The 20225-nt window shown below is 39.4% G+C and overlaps 1 protein-coding gene and 1 long non-coding RNA gene across 8 annotated transcripts in view; both read left to right on the top strand.

Annotated features, from left to right (window-relative positions):
• Positions 1 to 11874, top strand: part of LOC139587812 (uncharacterized) — a 63645-nt gene extending 51771 nt beyond the window's left edge. Inside the window, exon 5 of the long non-coding RNA XR_011678502.1 lies at positions 11019 to 11874. This is a non-coding gene — a long non-coding RNA (uncharacterized lncRNA). The remainder of the gene's footprint in view (positions 1 to 11018) is intronic.
• A 405-nt stretch (positions 11875 to 12279) lies between these two features.
• SPTLC3 (serine palmitoyltransferase long chain base subunit 3) overlaps positions 12280 to 20225 on the top strand; it is a 151669-nt gene continuing 143723 nt past the window's right edge. For 6 of the 7 annotated variants that reach the window (XR_011678496.1, XM_071422386.1, XM_071422376.1 and 3 more), the window contains exons 1-4: positions 12280 to 12380; positions 12476 to 12754; positions 12841 to 13071; positions 17538 to 17615. The gene's annotated coding sequence lies outside the window, so the exon portion shown is untranslated. Of the gene's footprint in view, positions 12381 to 12475; positions 12755 to 12810; positions 13072 to 17537; positions 17616 to 20225 lie in introns of those variants that run through there. The other variant, XM_071422348.1, reaches the window with a different exon arrangement.

Raw genomic sequence — 20225 nt, 5'->3', positions numbered from 1 at the left:
TGTATATTCCAAGGTCAATGTATTTCTGCCTCCTGTTGCTCACTGTACTTATGAAATGGTTTATTTCTCTGAAAAACATCAGCTACTTTATAACAGCTTACCTAAAATTCTGTGAAAGGCAGGCAAGGGCTCTTTCTTTTCTATTTTTATGTTGTGACTGAATAAGCAGAATTTTTGGGAAGATGTAGTCCTTGTACATACAATTGATTAGGTCCATGTGGATGTATTCATATTCTGATGACAGCCTGTCATGTAGATCAGAACAAAAATGGTGTTTTGTCCCAAATGTGGTAAATGCTGAGATCTAAAGTGAAACATGATTCAGAACAGCAAGTTGTGTTTGGTTTAGGACTTTATCCCCCAAAGAGCAGCAGTATTACATTTTAAATAAAGAACAAAACAAAGCATTTTCAAATTCAGGCTTCAAAAGGAATCATTTCTTTTGCATATGCTTGATAAAAAAATTAAAATAATAAAAAATAATTTTTAGAATCATAGTATTTTCCCCATAGCTTGATATTTCCTGGTGAACCCATTAGATCTGATGGCAAAATTATATTACAGAAAATTTTCATTGTTACCAGTAAGATGGTAAAAATAGGAGGATCCCGAAGTCTTGCAAGATCTCCCTTGTACTTTAGGAGCTGAGCAAAATAAGAAAGTGATTCCTGAAGAAGTGCACTATGTATTGTGTCAAATTATAAAAACACATGAGTAAAGGAAGTCAGCATTGTTGTTACTGGGCAAAGACTGCAAAACTAAAAGTATCTTCCTTTGGCATTGCAGCTGCCAGAATTGTAGGAAGACAGATCTTTATATCCCCCATGCTCCAGAGACCCCTGTGCATGAGCATCCTCTGTTAATTCAAGCTTCTCCCCATTCCTGCTGCTTTTGGAGCTCTACCAGGAGGGTGCTGCTCTCTGATTTTGCACAGCTTTGTCCTTTGTAACCTTCTTGGAAGCACAGAGAAAATCAATTGAATTATACTTGTTTTGGGGGGATTGGAGAATAATGGAAGCAGCTCTTATGGATGTGGCACACAGACTGCATCCATTCATCCCCGAGGCACGATGAATGGAGGTGAGAATTGATTTTGACTGCACTACCTTGAGAGCCAGGACTTCAGCAGGAGCCCTACAAAATAAGACAAATGGCATTCTGTATTGTGTAGAATTATATGCTTTGTTCTTTAAACAGCTCTTATGCTGAATAGCACCCAGGCAAGTTACATGATCAGAGAACTCCTTGGAAATCATGGCAGTTTCTGATGCTCTGGAAGGGCTTCAGGGAAACTGTAGCCTGATGCACACAGTTAAATTTGCCTGCTGGGGAGGTTTAGCAGCAATTCCAACGAGGTCAGCCTTCTTAATTTGGTAACTGTGTGGAATAATGTTTCTGTCTTTGTGAGTTATCTTTATTTCTAATTGCTTTTCTTCTTATTAAATCATAATTTAATTTTCATTTGACTGTACCAGAACATTTTTGCCATCACATACAAAAAAAAAACTGACACAAGCATCACTGTGTAACCGCACAGTTGTGCTGAAGGCTAGGAGGCAATTCATCTGTGCAATGATGCTCTGAATTCTCCTGCAATGATCAGTTCATTCCTAACTTTGTGATTGACTATTGAGTGTATATTGTAAATATTAGCCTAATTTGACTGAAGTTTTTGGCTGGTTTCCATCAATAATTTTATAGTCTGTAAGCTATCTCTTTTTTTCTCTGAGCTTTATAAACATCATATAGGAACATAAATATATATTGAATTGACTTTTATATTGAGTGCATAGCCCATTTACAAGCATTCATTGTCGTCATTTTACTGAAGTGATTAAAAAATACCTGGGTTAAAATATCCAGGATTCCCCAAACTATATCACACCAGAAAGGGGGGAGAAAGCCCAACCCACAAAAATGTTAATGTTCCTAGCATAGTAGGGAGCTTATTGGGAAGTACATGTAATTTTTTATTAACTTGTTTCATTAAAGAATGACAAAGAAAAACTTACTTTAAAGTAAAGGTTTATTCATCCATAAATTGTTGAGGTGCAACTTTTAGGTCCTTGAAATGACACTTAGAGTGTACCAGTAATTGCTGAAGTCTTTTATAACCACAGGTGAGCAGAGCTTAGTGGAAGAGTTCACCCCCAGTATGTGTGTTCTTTATGTATGTAAAAAATATTTTCAAGACAATGGAAAGAAAGATGAGCTAAGGCCCCAAAGTCCTGTGAGCACTTCCAGCTCCTAGAAACACATGCACATTTTAGACAAACACAGCCTTTTCCCCTTCCAGTTAAAACTTAATCCTGCTAATCTAGCACTGGACCTCATAATTTGTTCATTAACTAGAAGTTAATTGCCATGACAGTACAAATACTAATAAAATTATTCTATTGTAGCAATCATGTTATAAACTCCAGGAGAAGGAAGCACTTGGAAATGAAGAGCAGTGTATGACCTCACATTAATCAGAATTGCTGTTGCTGAATTTGGTGCATCCGTGGCATTGTTAATAATAAAAGCAAGCGATGGATCCTGCTCTGGCAGGTAATTACACTTGACCACACTGAATTGATTTGCTTTGTGCTCACTTGAGCTGAACAGACATACAAGTAAGTTTATGGCACTCATCCTTGAATAAATGACCTTTTCAGAGATACAGAATTAATTTTCTGAAATGCTTCTGATATTGAAGGAAACTACTCTATTCACATTAGCTTAGGAAATGGAGGATTTCTTCCTTCGATTAGAAGGCTCAAGGAATACATAAATAATATTTAGTATATACTATATACTGAATCTTTGAAAATTTGAATGAATCTTGGAGAAAGCCTGTCCTCATAATTGTGATTTGTGAGATACTTTTATTTGTTCTTATCTTTGATATTGAATTTCTCAGTACTTGAATGCTTCCCTCAAGGCTCCTTGATTTGTATCAGCTCACAAAAATTTAAAAACACAGACTTGTTGCTGTGATGTGTCTAAACATCCCTTTTATCACCCTTAGCCTCTGGCTGGGAAGGCAATGCTCCCTTCAGTGGCAATCCGTTCAATTCATTTTCCGCCCAAGTGCAGGCAGAGTTTGCTCCTGCTTTAAAGATGGCCCTGGCAAGAGTCAATCATTTGCCAATCATTTCAGGTAGCTCAAATGTATTCACCCAGATCATTTCTGTGCTCTGTGTTTAGTGAATGCTTTTAAAAGTTATCCTGTAAAGTTCCAGGGCGTTAGCTGCTCCAGAGGATGTCTGTCTATCCTCACTGTGCACACGGTAGATGCTTTGTGCTGTCACATTCCACTAATAAACAAAATCAATATTTAAAGTCCCATCCTGTTATGGTCTTCAAATTCACTCTGTTTAGATGTATTTTTTTTTTTAATTTTCTCTGGAGCTAAGAGCAAAGGAAGAAACCTTAGCAATTCTGTAAATGGATTTATATCTTGAAGGATGTGACTTACAGGATAACATATCTTGCCTCTTAGGTTTAATGCTGAAGATATGTGTACACAATCTTTGGGATGGAAGTGACAAAGGCAGCAAGGACAGACTGTCACTGTCACTGCCATCTTCTCAGTGTATAAGCAGACAGGGAAGGAGTGAGTCCCTTTGGACTCTGTAACAGTGCAGCTTTCTGCTGCAATATGGTTTGCTTTCTGCACAGAGCAAATCAATAGACACTGAGGAAGGAAAGTGGAAAATATTTGAGTACCTTTGGTAGGCAACAATTCATTCAGCTTGTTTCATCATGGCAATCAAAAGAAAAGGTATAAATGTTTCTAGCTCTTTGTTTTTGGTGCCAGAGCTCTCAGATAGGGCATTATAGTGCCATTGCAAGGAGTGTAGCATTGATTTATTGCCTTCCTGTTTTCTTTATTCCTTCTCCTCACACCACAGTTATGGTCCGTGTGGAGTGAGGAAACTCTATGGGCTGATGGAGTAATACTCTGGCACAGCAAGGACTGCTATGATTTTTCCTCCATTATAAAAAAAATTGAGGAAAAAAAATAGTGATGCTGGAAAGTGTTATATTTCTCTGGGGAAAGGCAGACCAGGATGTGGGACAGAAAGCTTGGAAAAGTGTGAGCAACAGGCACATCTTCTGCTTTGCAACATAGCTCTTTTGGGAGAGTGTCACTATTCTGACAAAATCCATCCTGTCCTGGCCTGGCTGTGTGACTTGAGCTATGTGGGAAAGCTCCTCTCTCCTCTCTGATTTCAGAAAAGGTGTTAAAAGCTTCACTAGCAAAGGGCAGTGCTGTCAGGTGCCCATCCATCACTTGCTTGTTCTTGTTCCCCAACCAGAACAAGTTTTCTCTAGACGTTGGCAGAAGTGTCAGAAATTTAAATAGGTTTTGCTGCTGAACCGTGCTCCTGTCAAAGCCTTGCTGCTCAGATCCTCTCCTTAGCTCACAGTGTGTCCCTTGGGAAGCCTGAGGTGCCCTTGGAGGTTACTGTGGAGTATCTCTCCTGCCATGGAGTGGGCAAAGGCATGTGACCCTACCCTGAACGTGGTTTGAATTATGAGCTGGTTTCCTTCTCTGCCACTCTTTGTTTGCAATGGGAAGATGACCAATTTCTTTTCCCCCTTTCTTCAAATGCTTTTGGAATTTTTGAGCATGGTTTTGAAAAACCTGATGGTGTAGTTCATGAAAATACAACTTGTGTTTGTAGTTGCAAACACAATGCATTATTAAGAACAATGTAATATATTGATTATTCCATATGTCTCCAAGCTTATGTCTTCCTCCAGTTAGTTCTTGATTGCTCTAAGCTATATAATTAATAACCTATTGTCATATATTGCAGCAAGTATCCATTTTAAGGTTATCTGAACATTTCTCAGGGAAGCAATTAAAATATTATTGCAAAGAAATCACCCCTCAGCCTCAAATATTTTTAAAGTTATGTTGAATTCAAAGTAACTTTGATTGTGTGATTTCAACCCCTCTGGGATGGGAGGCCTGAAAAATGTTTCAGACAAAAACCTGGGTGAGGGCTGGATTACCCAAAAGTGCTGCTGTAGCTGTTCACCCTCACAATTCAAACAAGGCCCTGGGACAATTGTTTTTATCAGTGTTAAGCTTCCAAATTGTGTGAACTGGATAATAATTGGGAGGAGAGTAATTTAGTAGCAATTTCTAGGAAGCCAGTAGTCTCTGCCTCAATCCCCATTAGACTTAGCACACTAGGGAACCTGAAACTGTGGACAGTAAAATTCTCCTTTCATAATGGATGAATTAATTTAGCCAGCCTAGTTAATTCAAGTGCAAATTATGTGTTGAAAGTGTCCATTATTTATTACTTCATCTAAGACTGTTTCTCTCTTTAATTTCTGAAGTGCAGCAGAGAAGTGCTGAGCCACTAAATGCTCTGTCAGACACCAGCCAATTTTAGTACGCTTTCAAATGACATTTGATTTTTATTCTCTGGTTTAAACCTAATTTTGGGATTGTTTATTTGTTTTGACTCGTTCATGTTTTCCAGCTGTGGCACATTTCTGCTGCCAAGCGTTTCATTTTGAGCAAGCAGTTGGATACCAGCAGGAGGAATACCTCACCCCAGCTGGATGACCACTGCCAATTGCATCCTGTATTATCCTTAAGGTTATGTTGGAAACTAACACGTGGTCCTCTTCTGGGTATTTGCATGTGTATCCATGTGCACATGTCCCCAGACATGTACCAGCATATGCAGGAGTCCTCCTAAATATTTTCCTCTGGCTTGGTGTTCCTCCCCCCAGCTAATTTCATAACACAGGAAACTTTTGTGGCTGGATTTTGAGGAAGGACAGCCATCACTTGATATTTCTTAGCTTTGAAGAAGGATTATATCCTTCCTTGGGGTCCAGGAACTCATCAGAGGCCCAGCAGTCCTTCAGTGCCAGTGCCACAATGACCCCAGGTCCATCCAGACCATTGAGGATAATAAACATTTTATATGAGAAAAACATAAGAAAACGAGGGTAGGGACAGAACAAAAGAAAATAATGGGATATAGGAAAGTTGTCTTATTGTGGTATTTCTAGGACTTTGTTTATTAGCATTCAGTATCTCTCTCTGAGAATATTACACCATAATTACAGAATCATTTAGGTTGGAAAATATCTCTAAGGTCATTGTGTCCAACCATAAACCCAGCACTCCCAAACTTACCACAAAACCACCATGTCAGTGCCACATCTACATGTCTGTTAAATACCTCCAAGATGGTGACAACCTCTTCCCTGGGTGGCCTCTTCCACTACTTGACAGTCCTTTCAACGAAGAAATTTTTCCTAACAGCCAATCTAAACATTCTTTGGAACAGGTTGAGGCCATTTCTTATTATTTGGGAGAAAATAATAACTTAATGGAGGGCAACTCTTGTTTTACCAATGTCCCACCAGAGCAGAGGTTCCCATTTTTGTCATAGAAAGGTGACATTGTTGGAACCATCAGTCTCAGGGAGAATCCATTGCAGACATCTAACAAGAAATGCTGGAGGACTCCCAACAAATACAGATGGCACCAAGTAGAAAATCAGCTAAAATCTTGTAGAAACTAGATGATGATTAAAGAGTCTTGTATTTAACAGCAAGAAAAGTCCCTTTCCTTTCCCTTGCATGTAGAAGAGGAAAAATGATGTTATTTTCACCTGGCCAGACAGGTGAAGCTGAAGGGTCAGACACCCTTGCAAGGACTGCCAAAATGCTTCTTTTCATCTGACACACACTTTTTGCTAGACATGGCTCTCCATCCACTATTTTCCTTCAACATTGTCCAAAATCTCTGCTTAAAATGGATGAGGGAAGCACCATGATCATTTCCCTCACAATGGTGATGAATGATTCTTCACTTCAGATCCTGAATAAAACTCCCAATTTGACTTGTTTTCTTGTCTGGATTTGCCATATGCCTAAAGACCAACCTGGAGCTACGTTATGCTCTGTGAGCTCTACAAAGAGACCTGAAAAAGAGCACCTGAAACAGCATTTATTTTACCCCTACTTATGTTCCTTTGAGTGGGGACAGCCTTTCCTTTCAAACAGCATCTTTCTACCCTCACTACATCATCCAGATTAGATGATGAGAGTCAAGCTATGGATGCTGCATTGCTCCATGTCCACTCTAGTCCTTGTCTTGGATCTATTCCACTAGCAAGCATTAGAAAAACTTTCTAGCCTTGAACATGTATCTGAGAGAGCAGGATTTAAAATAAGAACTTTGCTTTGTGCTCTTCAGCTATTCTGAAGTTTCCAAATGTCTTGGATGTTGTAAGCTCTTGGAATTTAATTGGAAAAACACCCTTGATAGTAACAGAATTGTTTTTATATTGCCTAGTGCTCATTTTCTAATAATTTCTTAAATTGGTTGATAGTTGTATTCATACAATGCACATAAAGAAAGGTGATCCCAAATGTTCATGTTTTTTCTGAAACATGAACATTCCAACTTTCTTGTTTATAAAAATACAAAGAAAATATTTTTGGTTTTTTAGAAAGGTCTTAGTCCAGGCTTCAGTTCTCTTATTTAGGCTTTGTGCTGTAATAGCAGCCTTGCGTAAGCACTACAGGTCCATACAAATTTGATAACTATATCAATATAGCACATTGTTTGCAGCCATGCATCATCTGTTGCTTGCAGATTTGCCTCAGCTGATGGGACACAAGGCAGGGAGAAGCATTCAGAAAGGAAAGTGCTGTGGATCAGCCATCCTAAGTCTTGTATGTGCATGGGGATACTTAGCAAGAGGTATCCCTGAATCCTTCCTTATACACAGATGTCTTGGTTCAGGATAAGGCAAAGAAGCAAATGCTCAGTTTCAATTTGAGCCAAGTTCAGAGGAACGCTGCCTACAAAACAGATATCCTAATTTAGGTAATATAGCTGCTGCAAATTAAATGTATACACTACCTCAAACTGAATTAATTTTCAAGTGTAGACAAGCTTTAAGCACTTGGAGGCTGACTTTTAATTAGTGAAGCTCTGACAGCACCACCACAGAGCTGGTTTATCTTAATGACAGAAGATAAACTTCATTAAGTTTTCCAAGCAACATAAGAAAATGCAAATAAGGCAGAACTCCTTAAACGGCTTGTGACTCCTTCTGTCATTTTATTACTGTTGTGATTTTCAGTCATAATCCCATCAGCTCCCCCTCATTATTGTCTGTGTCAGCTGTGTTCCCAGCTTGGCACTGTACCCAGATATTTGGTATGGCAGTGCCTCTCTGTGAGAATGGCTGCTTTGGGGAATGATGTACAGCCACAGCCCCAAGCAGTTCTGTATGGCTTTGCTCCACGTCCATGTGAGATGGCACAGGCAGAGTCTGGCTTTCCTGATTTCTGAGACACTGAGCATGCTGTGTAACCACACCCCAAGAAGCAGAGGAGCTGCAGCTGGTGTGGCCCCATCCTTCAGAAAACATGTATTTCCCAAAGATATGTTACCTTGGAGGGTTTGTGTTACATTAACACACCACTCTCCCTCTTCTAGGAATATGACCAAAATTAGTCTGTTTTTGCCTGCAAATGGCAATGTGCTCTCAGAGGCCTCTGCTTTCTGTGTTTATCAGTAAGCAGGAGCTGTTTTATTCCACAGCCCAAAAGCTGGAGTAGCTGCAGTGACCCAGGGAAGGATGAGGTTGCAAAGCACTCACAGCTGCAGCAAAAGCAGGGCATCACCCCAGCCTGGAGATTAAATGCTGCAGGCAACTTTCTGCAGCTCAGAGACAGCTTTTCTTTTCAATTCCATATCTGGATCTGGATGGTGACTTAATTCTCTTCTGCTCAGAGAAAGCAAGGTTTGGGTGAAAGAAAACAAGAGAAAAAAGAAAAAAAAAACAAAACAACTAGATCCCATCAAGAAATACAGTGACAAATATATTTTGATTTAGTGGGAAGCAGCAGATTCTTACTGACATTTCCCCACCTTCCCTGTACTCTCAGGACTGCTGTAAAAGCCAACATCAAACTTCTGGACTTGGTCCAGGTCCAAGAAAAACTGGAGCCAAAAGAAAAATCTATTTTGGGGAGTGAGAAGGAAGAATATGGAGAGACTATAAAGTCAGTTTGTTATTAGAAAAAGAAAAGGGGGAGGAGAGTAGAAGGGAATAATGTGTTTGTTTAACAATGATTTTATTACAAATGTGATGTACAGTGACAATATGTTAAATTTCCTAGTCAACAGGGATCTATACAAAACAATTTGTGGCAAAAGGAAACAGATGCAGTTCTGTCTGCAGCTTCACACATCTGCTCTCCAAGCCACTGCTCTGCCTATAATTCTCTAGGAGGGATGCAATAAAAATGATATAAAATTTTATTGTGTTAGTGGCACTAGTTATTACAGTGAGAAGCCAGAAAACTTACCCAGGGCTGAACTCTTCCCATCTTTCAGTGCAGGGTAAGTGATGAGACTGTTGCTGGTACCAACAATACTAGAGTGAGACAGGTAAAAATCCTTTTGGAGCATTGGTCGTGCTGGGTGGATGGGGGGGACAAAACCAGAGTAGCAAAGCTTAGTAGTAGAGTAATAGGGAAAGATGCATTGGGAAGCATGGAAATGAAATGTTGAACTGGTGTTTAAAATAAAATTTTACAAGAAAAAAAAATATGCTCCACTGTTTGATGCCATCAATTATAATTTGCCATACTTTTATTCTGCATTTCAATGGCTCTAGCTTGGGAAATGAATTGGAGTGGAATGACATGAAAGAAATAATGGTAGCTTTCATTCTGGATCAGAACATATAGAAAAGAATTTAAATGAAACAAAACTGACCTCCCATAAAATCAAAACTTCTTTTTTGGATTAAATCCCATAGATTTCCCTTTGTGGGCAGGCCCAGCCCATTATTCTGTGATACTCTTGGACTGGATAAGACATCCATGGAGGGACATGTTTCCTGGGATGCTGGGCCTCAGCAGCTGTTTCTTTCCGAATTTTTTCCTTGGGTTTGCCTAAATTTCAAAGGCCCTGATCCGAAAGGGTGTTTATAAAGCCATTTCTTCAGGCTATGGCTGCACTGCACTTTCATGGTGCCCCAGGCCAGACAACTGAACCTCCTCACCCTCTTTTGCAGCCCTGGGATTCCCACCTCAGCCTGAGGAGAGGCAGCCAGCCCCCATGGCTACCTCTCCTCAGCATGGCTTCCCTGGTCCTAGCCTGGGAGGAGGGTTTTGTCATTGTCTCAGATTCGTTTCCTCCTGGCATTGCCCCTGGGCTGTCGGAGCCGGCAGTGGGAATGAAGCAGGGACAGCAGAGGGAGGGATGGGCGAGCAGAGGGAGGCCCTGGGATATTGTATCTGTGGGGTGCCCCAACGAAGGAAGGAATGATGAATCTGACTCCATGTTCTCAGAAGGCTCATTTATTATTTTATAATACTATGTTATTTTAAACTATACTAAAGAATACAGAAAGGATACTTACACAATGCTGAAAAGATAATAATGAAAATTTGTGACTCTCTCCAGAGTCTTGATGCGGATTGGCCAAAGAGTCAAAACAACTCACACCAGAATCCAATGAAATAATCACCTGTGGGTAAGCAATCTCCAAACACATTCCACATGAGCAAAACAGAGGAGAGGCAAATGAGATAAGAATTGTTTTCCTTTTTCTGAGGCTTCTCAGCTTCCAAGGAGAAAAATCCTGGGCGAAGGGATTTTTCAGAGAACGTGAATGCCGCACTGGGAGGCCTCTAGAAAAATGACTGCCACTTCCCCTCTTGAGACTTCATGGTGCCTTGCCCTCTCCAGAGCCTTCACACCCATTTGGGTCATATTGTCACATGCTACAGCAGCAGGTTTTTTGATTTTTGTGTGCTGTGGCTTTTTCTAGATTTCAGTAACTAAGAGTTCCAGGTGATGGCCCCAGGTTGACTGAGTTGTTCGGTATGGCAGTTTGGAGTGACTGGTGTTATTCCCTCTCCCTGCTTTCCCTGGGTGTTCATGGCGTTGAGGTGCTCAATAAAATTTTCTCACACAGTCCAAGCACAGGCTTTAACCGTATCTTTGATCATGTTATTTTTATTAGCAGGGTCTGTTGTCTGCCAAACAGGAGGTTCAAAGCACTGACAGAATCTCACCTCAGTGAAGGCACAGCAGGGAAACCAATACGTTCATCTTTCTGTCACATATCTTTCAAGAATTGGAAATAAATACTAGGCTGTGAAGCTTTTGCAGAATACAATGTTATTTAGACACTGGAAGACTCTTGCCAGATAAAACAATGGGCAGGCTTTTTTTTTCCTGTAATGACAAAATATTATCCTTCATCCCTTATGTCTTGTTAAAGCCATGTGAGTATGTATTTGGGACAGACACAAATTAGCTTACTTTATGTTTAAGGTAGTTTAGTTTATTGGATTATGATAAATATAAGCAGATGCTAGAAATTCTAAAAATTTAGAATTTATTTTACTATGCAAGATTCTAAAATAAATTATAATATTGACAATAAATTCACATAAAACATAACAAAAATTAAATCTGGAACCAAAGTTCAAAGAAACTCTTCAAATCATAATGTCCAAATACAACCCTTCAGGTCTTTAAGCTGAAGTGAGGTAATTTAAACTTTTTCACATAAAAATTAATTTCTGTTTGCAGAGCCACACTGAAACACTTTATGCTGGCTCATGTTACTGAATCCTTGCGGTGACCTGTAGGAAATTTCTCTGCAGGCTGAGGGGTTTTGTCAGAGAGTTGCATGTTATCACCATAACGATGCTAATATTTTGACTCTGTCTCACAAACCGAATATTGCAGTACCAGATTACTTATCCTGAGGCAAAATATTTTGATCTCACTTCCTAAATGAAATCCAAACATTTTTGAAAGAGCAGAGCTTTTCATTCCAAGAATTTCTTTTCTATCATAAGTGTATTTCAGTGGAACAGTCCTGTGCCATTACTTCTTCCAGTTACAATTTCAAAAAGCACAATCTTTTAGATTCTCACTTGCTAGATAACACCATACTTTTCTGTGTGTTTTTTTCTGAATAAACAAACCATAATTTAGAGCTGTAATGAAGAAAACAAACTTTTCAACATTGGTCTTACACTGGCTGGTTAGAAAATGTTTGAGGAAATGTTTTGCCAGGTAAATACATTATTGATTATTTTAGAATAAAATGAACCAAGCTGATGACTAGGCAAATAAAATGGGTCAATATTTAAGAGCAGTTTTGTGAGTTCTGCATAGGAAAAGCCAATAGCAATGAGATTGTGGTGACAAATATGCTTGAACAAATGGGGTGTTTCTGATGATGTTTGTGACCCATTCCCTTATCTCCTCAGCATACTGAACAATAAAAGTAAGAAAAACTGCTGGCATGGCCTCTGGGAAGTAGCTGTCTTGACCTGAAGAAACTCAGAACTTATCTGAGAATGACAGAGTAAGGGGCCAAATTCCTTATTGCTTAAGGTTTTGGGACATAAACTAACAAAAAAGAACCATTGGAATCTTAGATTTATAAACTTTGCATTTCAGCTCAACATTCCAGACATCTCATGTGTTAGAAACATGGTGACCTGAAACTGGAACTTGGCCTATGCTGACAAAGGATCTATTTGCTAATCACTGAGGATGATCCAACTGGAGCATTTGGATGCCCTCAGCACACCAGGGTGCACAGTCTATTCAGAAATCTGGAACAGACTTCTGGAAGGCTGCAGATTCAAATGAACACAACAGGCATAAATTTCTGGGAGCATAAACTTCTGCAACCCTACCTAAGTGAGAATAAATGAATCCATAGATTACTATGAGGTCATGATTTTATGTTTTTACTTTGTGCTAAAAATTAAGCTGCAAAATTGGGTTAATAATTCTGAACTTTTTTTTTTTCCCTTCAGCTCCCTTTCATTCATTCCTGGCTGAGCAAATGAGCAAATGAAAGGGGCATCTTGCAGAAATACAGTTAGCAGAAAGCAATGTAATGAACAAGCTTGTTTTGGAAACCGTGAAGTGCTATCATCCGTAAGAATAATTCTGAATAAACTCTCTGATAGCCTCAAGCCCAGCCTGTTCTTTGTGGACTTGTGGGTAATTGTCACAGTGAAGAACATGCATATATTAAATTACAGGTATGATTAATTTTTTTTTTTTTTTTTTTACTTAGTTAAATGCATTAAATTTTATGCTTGCTTCACTTAATGTCAGAATAAGACTCCAGGCATCCTTGTAATGTAATAACCATTGGTGTCATACATACAGCTGCTGTTCTGTCACAGGTGACAGCACAGATTTGCATTAATGTGAGGCTATTATTAATAACACTAATATATCCAGTTGTAGAGATAGTGCATATTGCAAAAAGGTTATTATTTTTGATTAGTTTAGTCTGACTGTTTTTTATACTTCACTGAATAATGCCACATTTGGAAACAGCCAGCCATGGGTGTGTCACCTGTAAAAACAAGCACCTTGCATGACTGTATTAAGTTCAAACCTTGTTTTTCTTTGCTTGGGTTCTGAGCCATGGCTGCTACCACAAAACAGATTAATAACTATAGGATTAGCAGAAAATACATCCTCTGTGTGTGTGCTGCAAACGGTATGGCTGATCCTTAGGAGATGACAAAATAAACTCATTTATGCTTCAAGAGAAGCAGAACAGCCTCACAGACCAGCAGAAGTTTCCTTCCTATTTCACAGAACCATTCTGTAATCAGCATCTTAAATTGTATTATCTATAACATAAGGTCAAAATGCAGCAGCCTGGTGGCTTACGTGTACTGCAAATCACTGCCCTGGTAAAAGCTTTGCAAAGAGACACCACAGAAGTCACCCAAACTGAGACAAGCATGGGAGAAAGCTATGCTTTTAAATACAGAGCAGCTCATATCACAAGCCAGCTGGCTGAGAATAAATAGTTTGCAGTTCTAAATCAGTGGTAATTTCTAGGTGTTATTTCTCCTTGTATTATGCAGTCAGTATGAGGCAGAAAGCAGTAATTCTCAGAATACTTATACATTAATGTTTAACACAAAATATACCACAGACAAGAAGAGGAGTGTTCAAAAGCAGCAGACTGACCTAAGCTACTTCTCAATCACAAGCCTCTTCAGGATGTTTTGAAAGTCTCAGCCAAAGGGTTTGGTTTTGTTTTGTCCAAGTGCAGGCAGGAGCAGGGACCTGCTGGGGTGTGCAGAAGGTGTGTCCTGGAAATTTTATTGAAGTGAATATCAGAGATGGCCAAGGTGGCTGCTTGGTTTTGGAAACAGGGTGTCCTGCCCTGCCAAGGGCTGCAGTTTCTGGTCACTTTGTGTGACCTGGAGGTAGCCCCAGGCCTTCCCTCCCTGTGGCTGATCCATCTGTCCCTGGAATTGGTTCCCAGTCAGTACAGTCACACCTCTCTGTGGTTATTAGTGTCCACTAGGATGGACATGGAGGCAAACAGAGAGACTGGGGGGCATTTTGTGTAGCACACTGGAGAAGGAGATGTAAGCAGCAGGTGCTTCTGGGGGTGGATGGTTTAGAGACAGGACATTTTGTTCGTCCAAACAATTTGCCAAATGTTTCTTACAAATCCCATATCTAAAATAGTAAGATCTGTTGAGTTTCTCTAGGATTTATAACCATAATAACCATAATAAATGACTGTATTAGCATGGGGTGGTCAATAGAGTTTTCTTGAAGTTGTAGATAAAAATGAACAGCAGAGGAAAGGAAATCCTTCATATTTACACTGTGGGAGCTCTTGTGTTAATTGGCACATAATCAGGTACAGCTGCTAATAATCAGGCAGCTCTTAAAACTGCCACACAGAGTACTGCAAATGCAGCCTGAAGAGCTAGAAAATATGTAAATATTATCTAAAATTCAGGTTGCTGGATGAAAGTCTTGTTTTCTTCTATGCTTATGGATCGCTGATCCTGGGTTCTGCTGATGTCAAGATGAGACACTGTGGGATTGCCTCATATCATAAACCATCTCTTCCCCTACTTGCAGGTCACTGAAAAGTATCTGTCAAAATACACTTTTTTTTCCTGTGTCCGGTATCTTGATCACACCAGTCTCCAGAGCACTCAGTTTTCTTGATGGGACATTCTGCAGATTCTTTGATGGATCTTCTTTTCTTTCTTTTATTGTTTTCCTCTGGAGAAATTATGCCCCTCAGCTTGCCAGAGCTACCCCACGGTCACACAACAACAGGCAGGTTCAAACAAGAATATAAACTCAAGAAGGCAAATTGTGTAGCAACAAAGGATTGAGCTCTTGATAACAACCTTGGAAGCACTTACAGGCACAGCAAAAAATCCCCAAACATTTAGGAAACCTGCAGTGACTCTAATAACACCCTCTTGTTCTAGCTGTCACTTAGGGTTTTTTCTATCAGCTATCAGTCAAGGGGCCAATTCAGCCAAATTCTCCCTCCATGGGGTTGGATTTCTGAGTAGCTTGTCATCCTGGTGTATCCATTAACTTTAATATGCAAGGGCTTTCTTGTTGCTATTGAATGCAAACAAAGCCTGGAGGATGTTTGTTTCTTTGCCCACTTAGGGTCTCCTGCTCCCCTGCGGCCTTGGCGCGGGTGTTGCACGTTCACATTAGCTAATGAGATATCTCTAACATGGAGCATGACAGCTATGATTTGTGAATAAGGTTGCTGAGGGGTGAGCTTTTCCTGTTCTCTTTAGAAGGTGAGCTGAACTGCCTTTAGAAGCCTTTATGTGATGTTTTATTAACCCCATGAGTCTGCTTGCACAACATTTATGTCCTTTGGCTTCATGACACTTTTAACAGTGACCATGCAAGTGGCCATGTTGCTACACACTAGTCATTTCAGGGTTTGTTCTGCCAAACAGAGAAATCCCAAGGTTTGTGTTACATTGCTTTAAAAAGAGCTTTTGGAACACATGAAACACCTTTTCTTGCAACAGTCGTAGCTGTGACAGCTTTCATGTGTGCCTTTACAAAGCTGCATTTTTTCTTCTCTCCAAAACACCCTTCTCCATCTTGGCCTAGGTGTTCCTCGCATTAATATTCATAAATTTGATATTAATTAAGTGTGAGATATGGTCTCTTCTATTATCTGAGGTTCTTTCTTCTCTTCATTTCTGCAGCATGCTGATTTTGATTTTCCCCCCAAAGAAGTGAAAGGATAAATGAGTAAATACAGACACTTGTGTAAAAGCTGGTGCCACGTGTTGCCTGGTGACTAATAGCTGTCAGATCTAAATTAGCCAACCTGCTCTGGAGACAGGTGATTAACAAATAGGGACCTCAGGAACAGGGAAAAGCACAAAGGGGAGGAGATTAACAGAGCTCACAAGAAGGAGTAAGGGTCAAACACTTAGAGAGGTGTAGGCTAAAGTCCTTGTAGTAATAATTGTTTTTCTTTATTACTGCCTCTTTTTGCTATTTATTGCTATGCTGATGAAAGAGTTTCTACCTTTCTGTTTTTTGTAAATGCCCTTGTTTTCTCCCTGGCCTGACCCTATGGTTTGCTTTTTCTGATAGAAATGCAAAGGGTTTGGATAGGGGTTTTTTAATTTTGTTTCAAATGTGTTATTTTCTTGAGCAGACCTTACTCTGTTTCATGCCCTTGAAAGCACAATAGAGTGTGTGCAGAGTGAAATCAAAAGTGGTGCAAAGAAGGTCTTGCAGAACATCACACTGATGCTCCTTATCAGTTATGGGGATGGTTATTTTGTGGTTTGGTTTTCAGTTTCATTTTTTTACAAGCTCATCAGAGCAAATAGGTACTGGACAAATCCTTACACCTTGAAAATTTTGCTTGGAAGCATCCTCTGCTTTTTCCAGAACTGGTGTGTACATTTGATTCCATTTTTCAATATCCTGAGTGTGAAACTTTTTCTTTGAAATATGCAGTAGTTTCTTTTGTGTCTACATACTGATTCTACAGAATTTTTTTTTTTTTTCAATTTTCCAATAAGAAAACAGGAAAGTGGCTTTTGATTCAATAAAAAATAAATATGAGGGAAATAATAGAAAGCTGGAGAGAATGAGAATAGAGTGTAAGAGATTTATTGAAAACTTTGACGAGAGGAGCATGTGTGGGAAGCTGTCCTAAATTTGTGGTTACACTTTAAATTCTGCCTCAACAGTACTTCAACTACTCAGTATTAATGAATTGGGTTTGCCTAGATTGTATTTTAAGCATGTAGATGTTATGTTTATTTATTGGTTTTAAGGAATGCTATGCTAAAGAAATATGAAGTACCAAAAATAGGGCACAAATCCACTCTGAGGTACTGCTGATGATCTCATTTACAGGAAAGCCCAACGCTGGGTTATTTTGGATATACCCTGTGTGAATCTCTCTCTTTATTTACTGTGTAGTCAGCATTAAAAATAACATTTCACCATATGTGAAGAACAAGAAGTGATCAATACAAAGTCAGGCTACCTGCCAAGGAGGTTTTGTTTTTAAAACTTGTTTTTGTTTGTTTGGGGTTTTTTCCCCAAATATTAAAAACATAAAAACATGAAACAATAATACTATTAAGAACTTTAGTCTGTGTTGTTTGAAAAAGAAAAAATTAATCCTTAAGTGTGACTTTTGTGCTGTTCTATAATTCACTAGGGTGTAAATCCTGACAACTTTGGAGCTTTTTGATACTTCTGAAGATGCACATGAAGAGCTGTCATGCCTTTTCTGAAGGTAAGAATAGTTACCATGCTTTCTTTTGGAGTAAAGGGAGAACCAGTAAGCTCTACTTTCCTTAAATCCATGGTTTGTGGGTATCCAAGTTTTCCTATATGAAAAAGTGCTCTAATCAATCAAAAGATTATATTTGATGTCCCCCTGAAGCAAATAGACCTTTTTACCTCCTTCAACTGCAAGAGTGGTTTTGGAAGTATCTTAATATTGCTATGATGAAATACACTGCGGTTGAAGTGGAACCATTTGGGCTAAGAATGACAGGACTTTTTTCCATTAACTTAATACATTTTTACTTGCTATAAGTTTGTGCTGTGGTTATGATAGAGACAATACTATGAAGGGATGAGAAGTCTGGTGCATTTAAGATCATCATGATTCATCTCTCTCAAGAGAGAGCTCAGAAATAGAAAGCTTACTGAAGACAGTTAATTCTAGTCCTGTCAGAGGATTTTGGGACAGCAATATTGAATGTTAAAGCAGCAGATATGAAATAAACACAAAGTTTCATTGGGAACAACTGAAATAGATGAATTTTCCCATTATGCTTTTCCTATCAGATATTAGAACAAGTTCCCTGTTGGTTGGAATGTGTGTGTCTGTTGGTTAGCCCCCATCCTCCTTGGTATTTCTGATGTCCTCAATTTCTGGGACTTCAGTAAGTTGTGCTTTATTTTTCTGGTTGGAAAATGTGTAAATTATAGCAATTTGCATAAATTGTACATAATACTTCACTCTGGCTCTTTTGCAAATGTGAAAGCAAAGCTATTGTGTCTATTCATGGACAGTTTGGCTGTTTCATTCTGTCCCTTATGCCTGCAAGGGAAAATCTGAATTATAAAACTAGAGATGTTCTCTGGATGATACTGTGGGACAGTTACATTTTTCCTTTAATTTTAAGCCTCCTTATCCTATTCTTGATATGGCTTTCCATCCAAAAGGGCTCTTGAAACACACTTTTCTGTGAGTATTTCCATTTACTCTGTCCTCAACTTGCTACTCACAAATTGTATTTCTAATAAACTTTTGAATCGTCATAAGAGAGAGATATAAACTGAATGTTTCTTATACCTGTCCATGAAAATCGCAGTATAAATCCACCTTGGAGGCAAGAGGCAGGGGAGAAGAAAGTTATGTCTCTGTTGCTGCAAGTTCTGGCTTTGATAGCAAGCAGACCTGGTCAGTTGTTGCTTACCATCCTAGAGGTTGTCCTTGTCCCTCTCCTGTGTCAAGCTGGGCTCATGCAGAGGGGTGTGAGTGCATGAAGAGCTTAGGGAGAACCTCAGGCATCCCAGGGAAACCTGGAGCTGGACTGGGGGCTCACATGAGGTGAGAAGCAGAATGAAATGTCAAGCACTGGAACACTCATTCTGGGGATGAGGTGGTGAAGTAAAACAATGCTGCATGTCACATACTGAGGGGAAAACTCTTTTCATCTGCAGCTTCAGGATGGGAATGATGAAATGATGGTGATAAGGGTGCAGTTTGTGGGGAGGACCAAATATGAAGCAGGCTGAAATTAGGCTGTTGGTCAGCTACCTATGCCATATGAAATAAGTATACATGGTTTTATAAGAGCTTCTGAAAGATGTGCTGAACTAAGAGACGTTCTTGATGGTATGAAAATGGCAATGCAATTTTCTTCCCCTTGCTTCTGCCGCCTTCTTCTTGTCTCAGTTCCACCTCATCGAAGGCTTCCCTTTTGTCTATCATGTGAGAAGCACCATTTTCCTAGCACCTACCAGCATATAAGCCTCTCTCACTTTCCACCTGCTTCCTTAAAGATTAGTTTCATGTTATGATCCACCAAAGTAACCCACCTAACACCTTGCTGCAGAGATTGCAGGAGCAGTTTCACATCGCCGACAAAATCCCATCAAAGCCGGAAATTGTTTTCTTTATGTGAGTGGCAAGGCAATTACCGAGCTGAGTGACATGAGTGAAGGAGTGCATTTACACCAGAAGCTATTGCTACAGCAGAAACTACTGGCAGGAAAGCAGTGACTGACATCCCTTGGCTTATTATTATGGGCCTTGTATAAATGGAATAGAAGCAATGACTGTTACTGCATTTCTAATCAACAAAGTGCTATGCCAGTAATTAAGTTTCGACTGACTCGCATCTCCTTTCTAGGCATTAATTGGAGGAAGATATGCAGATTGCTGGTTAATAATAGAATGTTTATAGTTCTATAATAATTTTCTTAATGTTTATCCATTTGTTTGATTGCTTGTGTGGCAAATATTTGATCCTGGATGTGTCTGTTTAGCCATCAGACTGTTTATAAACATCATTGTTTATTGTGCTAGTGACATCTTAAAGCTCTGCAACTTGCAGAGCCTAATAGCAGCAAATGTAGAACTTTATTTTGCCATATAGAGGAAGGCCTTTCAAAGAAAACTCCAGATTGTCCAAGCCACATATGGATGTCAGAGATGGGAACAGTGTGAGCTGCATGCTGAACCTATTTTAAACTCCCACTCATGATTTCCAAATGCACTACTCTGTCAAAGTGTAGGCATAGAGAATTTTGGGTGCTACAGCACTCATGTAAATAAAGGCTCCAGAAATCTGTTTTGTCAGAAGTGTTAATAATGTTGTTACAGTTT

Source organism: Agelaius tricolor, unplaced genomic scaffold, assembly GCF_023055355.1.
Source record: "Agelaius tricolor isolate 1412-34295 unplaced genomic scaffold, bAgeTri1.0.p SCAF_1, whole genome shotgun sequence".
In the NCBI taxonomy this organism is placed as follows: Eukaryota; Metazoa; Chordata; class Aves; order Passeriformes; family Icteridae; genus Agelaius; species Agelaius tricolor.
Note: the sequence above shows the minus strand (reverse complement) of the source record. Positions and strands in the feature narration are given on the sequence as shown.